The following is an 8,621-nucleotide window of genomic DNA, read 5'->3' as shown; positions in this document are numbered from 1 at the left end:
CTAATAAGTGAAAGCGTGAGAGAGAAGCCTCTCAGATGAAGATTGAAGTACAGTACAAAGTAGACATGTTTCCTGCATCAAGATGCTTCAAAATATTTCCGGAGAATATGTAAAGATTGTACAATTATCATGTGTTCAGATGAACATACAGTATGATGTATGCTGATGTGATTAGCAAACGAACAAAAAAAAAAGACAGAAAAAGTATACTATAATTTAAATGTGTATATGAAATGTAATTATTTAATTAGCTGAGTGCATTTTTGACACACTTAAGTAGGACTTTAGTGCATGTAAATTATTGATTGCTTATATATATATATATATAAGGGGTGTAACGATACGCGTATTCGTATTGAACCGTTCTGTACGCGGTACACATTATTATGAACCGAACGGTTCGTTGGACTAATTAATTATATTTGGAAAAAAAATTTTTTTGAAATATGATGATATGCGTTCAACAAGGTTGCTCAATAACCCAAATGACGTAACAGGCAACCCCCCGACACCCACGAAGAAGAAAAAAAACACCAACTTATATGCTTATGTTAGGCTACTCAGTCAGGCGCTCGCTCACTCAGTACGCGCTGAAGGCTCATTGCAAAATGGCCAATGCGTTTAACAGACCAGAAATAGAAGATCCTCCAATAACCAACAGGTCTAGTGTTTGGGTGCACTTTACCAATCGAGGGGCATCCAAACAAGCACGGAAATCAAAATGGACTAGTACTGTACTGTGTTGGAATTTCCTGAGCAGTACGATACAATTAACAGGCCTGCACGTTATTAGATAGAAGAACTGTTATAAATAGAACGTATGCACAGGCAGTTTTGAAAACTCCACCTACTTTGCTCTTGGCATAGTGCAGCGCAAATCGCATTGTATCTGAAGGGCAATGCTAAGCCCAGGGTCCAGCGCCGCGCGTACCACGTCCTGTGTGAAAGATCCTTTAGCCATTTTGCAACTAGCCTTCAGCGCGTACTGAGTGAGCGAGCGCACTCTGTAGTGGAAAACGCAGGTTTTAAGAACATGCGTAATTGAGCCCCGTTACAATATTCCTTCACGAGCCCATTTCAGCCAGACTGTAATTCCTGCTTTGTTCCAAAAAACATAAGCCCTGTAGAGAACCAACTGAGTAAAAACACACTCAATATAAAGAGTTATAGAGTTCCATATAAAAAGTTACATCTTTGTATTTGTTCATAACTACTACAACAATATAACATTTTCATTTTTTTTATAAGGAGCTGTTTTTGTTTTATACAGTATGCTGCTAAGGAAACACCATAGAAGTTGGGTAAAGAATAGCCCCATCATAGTTCAATGTAAAAAAAAAAGTAAGTTTAATAAATTAAACATTTTTTAAAAATCAAGGAAATTTATCTGCCAATTTTTTTCTTTTTGCTCTATCTAAAACGTACCGAACCGTACCGAACCGAACCGTGACACCAGTGAATTGTACCGAACCGTGAATTTTGTGAACCGTTACACCCCTAATACATATATATATATATATATATATATATATATATATATATATATATATATATATACTTAGAGTTTTCATTTAAATCATATTTATAACACTATTTTCTATGTATGTTTTATGATTTTCATGCATTCACATTAATTAAGGTTATGATTAGTTTTATGTGTCATCCTTGAACTTAAAGCACATTCTAATTGCATTACACATAACGTTTACTTATGTTTTATCTTTTATCTTTTTATCATATCACCCTGTAGCCCAAGTTACCCACTGAAGCTAAGCAGGGTTGATACTGGTCAGTACTGTACCTGGATGGGTGACCTCCTGGGAAAACTAGGTTGCTGCTGGAAGAGGTATTAGTGAGGCCAGCAGGGAGTGCTCACCCTGTGGCCTGTGTGGGTCCTAACGTCCCAGTATAGTGGTAAGCACACTATACTGTAAAAACCACCATGCATGAGATGTTAAACCCAGTTCTTAACTCTCTGTGGTCATTAGAAATGCCCATGGCACTTCTCGTAAAGAATAGGGGTGTATATTTTAAAGCACATTGGGTGTATAGTAATACACAAATAATTAATTTATTCAGTGTTTTTGTGTTATTATTATTATTATTATTTTTTGCTCTAATGCTCTCTCTTTCCCTTTTCTCCACTGTGTTCATTATTTTGAAAATATGAACATGCATGTGTTAAGAAATAGTCATGAATGTGTACTCTAAGTACAACTAATTTGGCTTTTATTGTATTAGTATTGCATTATCTGTAAATACTGTTCTTTTTTAATCATATATATATATATATATATATATATATATATATATATATATATATATATATATATATATATATATATATATATATACAGTATTGTTCAAAATAATAGCAGTACAATGTGACTAACCAGAATAATCAAGGTTTTTAGTATATTTTTTATTGCTACGTGGCAAACAAGTTACCAGTAGGTTCAGTAGATTGTCAGAAAACAAACAAGACCCAGCATTCATGATATGCACGCTCTTAAGGCTGTGCAATTGGGCAATTAGTTGAAAGGGGTGTGTTCAAAAAAATAGCAGTGTCTACCTTTGACTGTACAAACTCAAAACTATTTTGTACAAACATTTTTTTTTTCTGGGATTTAGCAATCCTGTGAATCACTAAACTAATATTTAGTTGTATGATCACAGTTTTTTAAAACTGCTTGACATCTGTGTGGCATGGAGTCAACCAACTTGTGGCACCATGATTCTTTAACAACATTCCACAATTCATTCACATTTCTTGGTTTTGCTTCAGAAACAGCATTTTTGATATCACCCCACAAGTTCTCAATTGGATTAAGGTCTGGAGATTGGGCTGGCCACTCCATAACATTAATTTTGTTGGTTTGGAACCAAGACTTTGCCCGTTTACTAGTGTGTTTTGGGTCATTGTCTTGTTGAAACAACCATTTCAAGGGCATTTCCTCTTCAGCATAGGGCAACATGACCTCTTCAAGTATTTTAACATATGCAAACTGATCCATGATCCCTGGTATGCGATAAATAGGCCCAACACCATAGTAGGAGAAACATGCCCATATCATGATGCTTGCACCTCCATGCTTCACTGTCTTCACTGTGTACTGTGGCTTGAATTCAGAGTTTGGGGGTCGTCTCACAAACTGCCTGTGGCCCTTGGACCCAAAAAGAACTATTGTACTCTCATCAGTCCACAAAATGTTCCTCCATTTCTCTTTAGGCCAGTTGATGTGTTCTTTGGCAAATTGTAACCTCTTCTGCACATGCCTTTTTTTTAACAGAGGGACTTTGCGGGGGATTCTTGAAAATAGATTAGCTTCACACAGACGTCTTCTAACTGTCACAGTACTTACAGGTAACTCCAGACTGTCTTTGATCATCCTGGAGGTGATCATTGGCTGAGCCTTTGCCATTCTGGTTATTCTTCTATCCATTTTGATGGTTGTCTTCTGTTTTCTTCCACGTCTCTCTGGTTTTGCTCTCCATTTTAAGGCATTGGAGATCATTTTAGCTGAACAGCCTATCATTTTTTTCACCTCTTTATAGGTTTTCCCCTCTCTAATCAACTTTTTAATCAAAGTACGCTGTTCTTCTGAACAATGTCTTGAACGACCCATTTTCCTCAGCTTTCAAATGCATGTTCAACAAGTGTTGGCTTCATCCTTAAATAGGGGCCACCTGATTCACACCTGTTTCTTCACAAAATTGATGACCTCAGTGATTGAATGACACACTGCTATTTTTTTGAACACACCCCTTTCAACTAATTGCCCAATTGCACAGCCTTAAGAGCGTGCAAATCATGAATGCTGGGTCTCGTTTGTTTTCTGAGAATCTACTGAACCTACTGGTAACTTGTTTGCCACGTAGCAATAAAAAAATATACGAAAAACCTTGATTATTCTGGTTAGTCACATTGTACTGCTATTATTTTGAACAATACTGTATATATCCTATATTACAAAACTCTATGGTCTCTCCTACACATATGTTTCTGTGTATAACATGGATTATAAATGAGACTGGACTGATTTAAGGTACTGTGTTCCTTTTCTCTTATTCTCCTGATTCAAAGGAACAAGAAGAGCAAGGTTACCCTGGTGAGATTTCAATGCTGTAGCATTTTTTCCTTCATCGATAATACAGGAAAGGCCTGCATATCGAAATAGTGCTGACTTTGAACCCAAAGAAATCTTCTTTAGCATCTGAGAACAATGGCTAGCCTGTGACTGAATTTCCACAGTGAACCTGAACAACCTGAACTGGTTCACTGCCGATTTATTCCTGAACAATTCTGTCTGCATCTTCCCAAAACACATAATTTGTGTGTGATGTATTTTTATGGCAGCCCACTCCATGAGCTCAGGAACAATGTGCACACTGATCGGTGTTATATAACGCAACCTTTGTATCCTTTTTTAGTTCGGGCTTTGTTTTGGATTTCTAACTGCAGATTTCACTGTCTATACCACTTTCCCACTCTCTGTGTCTCTGGAGCTGTCTCTCTCTCACTCACTGAGGGCTCCGCAGTGCAGTCTAACTGATGGAGACGACCCACATTCCCTAATCCTCTGTATTGTTCCACTGTGCTGCAGAATTATGGCAGGCACCGGGATAAAACAATGGAGAACCAAATGTCTCATATCCACGGGCCCAAACAACTCCACATTTTATCTCCGTGCTGACAGAAAACCTGCCCCAGATGACGTGACATAGCTCACAGGAGAACTCATTATGCATTACTACATACAGCTCAAAAATTCCCTGTCAAAAACTTCCCTTGCAGTAGTGCAAACATAACCCCATGTTTCAATTTCAGTTAGATTTAATTGTTTTAACCGTCTGGTATTCATATTCTACGCTCTTTTACCTTTCTGGGCGGCTGATCTGAACATTATTTCTGATAAGTGTATGAGATGCACTAATCAAAAGCAGATGTGTTCACAATACAAAACATTTCTTTATACATCACGAGGGAAATGAGCTTAATGAAAGTTATAAAGCGCTCAGAGTAATAGTGCAATTATTGTCTCGGGGAGGAAAATCGGTGTATGGTGTTGCCATCATATAATGTTGATGTCCATTTTTCAGGCTATGAACATGCGTCTCCAAATTAATTTTTGAAGCATGCAAGCTTGCACAAAGCAAATGATCAGAATATCCATTCATTATTATTCTGCTGCATATAGTACATAGTATTATAAGCATGTAGTATTATATAGTATTGTTTTCTATAACAGTTAGATAAATAAATATCTTCCTTATTATAAGGGGTTAGAATAATCAATAAACATCATCTTCAATAAAAAAGATAATGGACAATTAATTGGATTTACATCAAAATAATGACACTTTTCCTCTGCCATTATTGTTTGACCAAGCTTTGATATATATATATTGAAATTAGTTATTCTTTAATTTAAGTAATTGGGGTTAGATAAGTATAATATTCTTAAAATATAATTCCAAGTCCAAAGACACTTAAGCTGCAGTTAAAATGTATAAATGTCACTGCATAATGTATCCAATATGCTGCCATATGTGCTTTGCATTGCATTTTGGCCTTCAGTTACTGAGTCACAATCATTTTTGATAAATCAGTCATCCATACTATCATTTATAATTAGAAGCCTAAGAGTAATGCACAGTTTAAGAACTCCATTTCAAAACAAGACCTTTAATGTATTGTCATAATTGGCACTAGTGGGGGTAGAACTAATCTACAATGTAGCACATTTCCCGGTAACTCCATTTATCACTGACAAAATAAGAGCTTTAATGTTAGGGAGTAGAGAGACTGGTGATGCAATATTACTACAAATTATATTAAAAAGTAACCAGATTCAATATAAGCAAGGCTAAAAGAACAATTCATGCCAAAATGGACACCTACGCTAATATAACAATCTGCTGTTTAGAAAGTTTTCAAAGTTGTCTTGCAGACAGCAGTGTCATTAGCATTTGTAAAGTTAGAAAGTTAATGAAAAGCTCAAAAACAGCAGTCCCTGATGCATCTTAATGCATCCAAAGCAACCCAAGGTCTCAAAAAGACAGATGGGGAGAGAAATAGAAAGTTTGAGAGTTCAGGGATTTTTATAGAGATACCTTATTCCATAGCAGCAGGGTAAAAACATTATGTTTAGATCAAACTAGGGGAATGTAACTTCTTTTATGCTGTGATTTCAAGACAATATATAGAGAAAGCACCTGACACTGTACCTTTGGGTGACCTAAGGCAATTACAGAAGATGATATATAGCCTGTACTTCTTTGTAGCTTTAGAAATCATGTTTAAAATATATCTATTTAGACATCTACACTTCAGCAACCACTTATAACCACACAATGCCTTAGAAATAGCCTAGCAGACACTCAGAATAACTTAGCAACTGCGTAGCAAGTGCCTAGCAACCACTCAAAACATCTTAGCCTTAACTGCTTACAGCATTAATAGCAACCACCTTAAAAACTGCTTACCGACCAGTCTTTGAATATAGCCTGGACATGTGAAACATAATAGCAAGTAGCTGTTTAGCAAACAGATGCCTAGCAACCACTTACAATAAATTAGCAACCACATAGCAAATCATACAGCTGCTTTTAAACTTTGCAAAGGCTTAAACTTTGCAAAGGCTTATACAACTTTTGGGCAAGGCTTTGTCAAGCCAACATCTCAATAAAGTTTTTTTTTTTTGTTTTTGTTTTTTTTCTAGTTCTACACTTCCATTTCAACTGAGCTATTGACGTCTTCTCAAACCAAATATCCAGAATAATCAAATAATACTTATTCATTTTTGCAGGGATCATGCAAATTCTTGAAAAAGCACTAGCTGGTTTGCAAACAACTGGCTTAAAATAATTAAGCTGTCTGCTTAATATCATAGATGTTGCTGCATCATTGTAAGCCAGTAAAGTAAACGGCAACTCATAAGGGAAAAGCTTCAGTAAGTTATCTGAGCATTGTCTGACAGACAAAAATCAAAGATCAATTTCAGACAAGCACTGCATGCGCTAGTGAAGTCCAACTAAACTGTCACATTCACATGAAGCGCAAAAATTCTTTGCTAGTTGATCGAAGCCTGACATAACAGTCTGACTGTCACCATCAGCCAAACAAACCTGTCAATAATCACTGAGAAAGACATTTTTGATATGCCCATCTTTTATAAATTGACAAGCTAACATTTTTGCATTGTGAAGAAAAATAAAAAATAAAATAAAAGAAGAAGAAGAAGAAGAAATCTGGCAATGCCTATCGGTTATAATCGATCTCAAAAATCCATAGTTTAATCCATTTAGTATATTTTTAGTGTCTAGTACAGCTAGATAATGTTTTTTTTTTTTTTTTTTTTTTTTTTTTTTTTTTTTTTTGTAAAAGTGTTTTTTATTTATTTATTTATTTTTTATTATAGGCTATTCAAGTTAATATGACAACTGTAAAGCTGGATACACAATTATTGAGATTGTGGACAAAAGCCCAAATTCTGAGTTGCATTTGAATGGTCCAACATGTCAACTTCCGCTTTCATAACTTCTTATGAAATGTAAATAGAGACTGTTATATTATGCTTAAAGTCCAAAATGTAATTTATATGAAAATGAGTTTGTGAGGGATAGATTACAGTCTACTATGGCTTCCACTGTTTAAAGATCCTCGAATATGTCATTTTAACAACACTATCTTTCTTCCTGTTTGATGAGGTTTTGGTTTTCTGAAAGTCTTTAGAAAGATTTTGTCAGCTGAACATGCTGATAAACAGCAGTACAATCCATTGAACACACTGTACTTCTACCCTTCAAAGCCTCATTTTCTTTCCTGTCCAAAATTAAATATGGCACTAACTTAAAGCCATGAACATTTTTTAATAAAGTAAATAGAGTCATTTTTGGTTTATTTTTCACTGTAACACTTTAAAACTAAGATAGGACTGTGTGATTTTCTGTCACCTTCAATTCGTATTTCATGGGCAGACCAAACACCGGTGATCAACTCAAGAAAGGCGGTCATTAGGTGTAGCTCTGCAGATGGTGAGCTCTGAGCACCTGGTGTGGAGGACCTTTGTTCCTGGAGCTGGAGTGCTGTCAGATCGGAGAGGCCTTAACCATGGGAGACTGGTCATAATGGGCACCTAGCCAGGCCAGACATGAAGACAGCTTTTCAACAGGCAGGTGCTGTTAGAACTCACCCAATGTGGCCTCTCTGAGTGTGGCTGGGCTGATTGGCACACCACGGAAGGCACTGCTGTTATTTCGCTCCACTGGGTGTGGTGGGCTCTCTCTGGCAATGAGACCCGCTATGAGCAGTAGCAGCCTACTTTCAAGCATCCTCTAAGAAGAACTTTGGTGCATTTCTCAAATCAGAAATAAAATTCTCAAAACTACTTGTACATCATGTTTTGTTTTTTTTTATTCTTTTGAACAAGTTGCAATTGCTTTTGTACATTCATGCAATTGATTACACACATTTATCGGCGTTTTCCTACATGATCATTTGCTAATGTCATGTCGCTCAAAATGTATTATATACTTTTCTGTGCAAATAGTCTTACCGCTCAAAACATCTAGTCTTTAGTTCATCGCATAAGTAATTAAATGCTAAATTGTTAACCTAG

The sequence above is a fragment of the Carassius gibelio genome, chromosome A13 (genome assembly GCF_023724105.1).
Source record: "Carassius gibelio isolate Cgi1373 ecotype wild population from Czech Republic chromosome A13, carGib1.2-hapl.c, whole genome shotgun sequence".
In the NCBI taxonomy this organism is placed as follows: Eukaryota; Metazoa; Chordata; class Actinopteri; order Cypriniformes; family Cyprinidae; genus Carassius; species Carassius gibelio.
The sequence above is the reverse complement of the archived record's forward strand: the minus strand, read 5'-3'. Positions refer to the sequence as shown.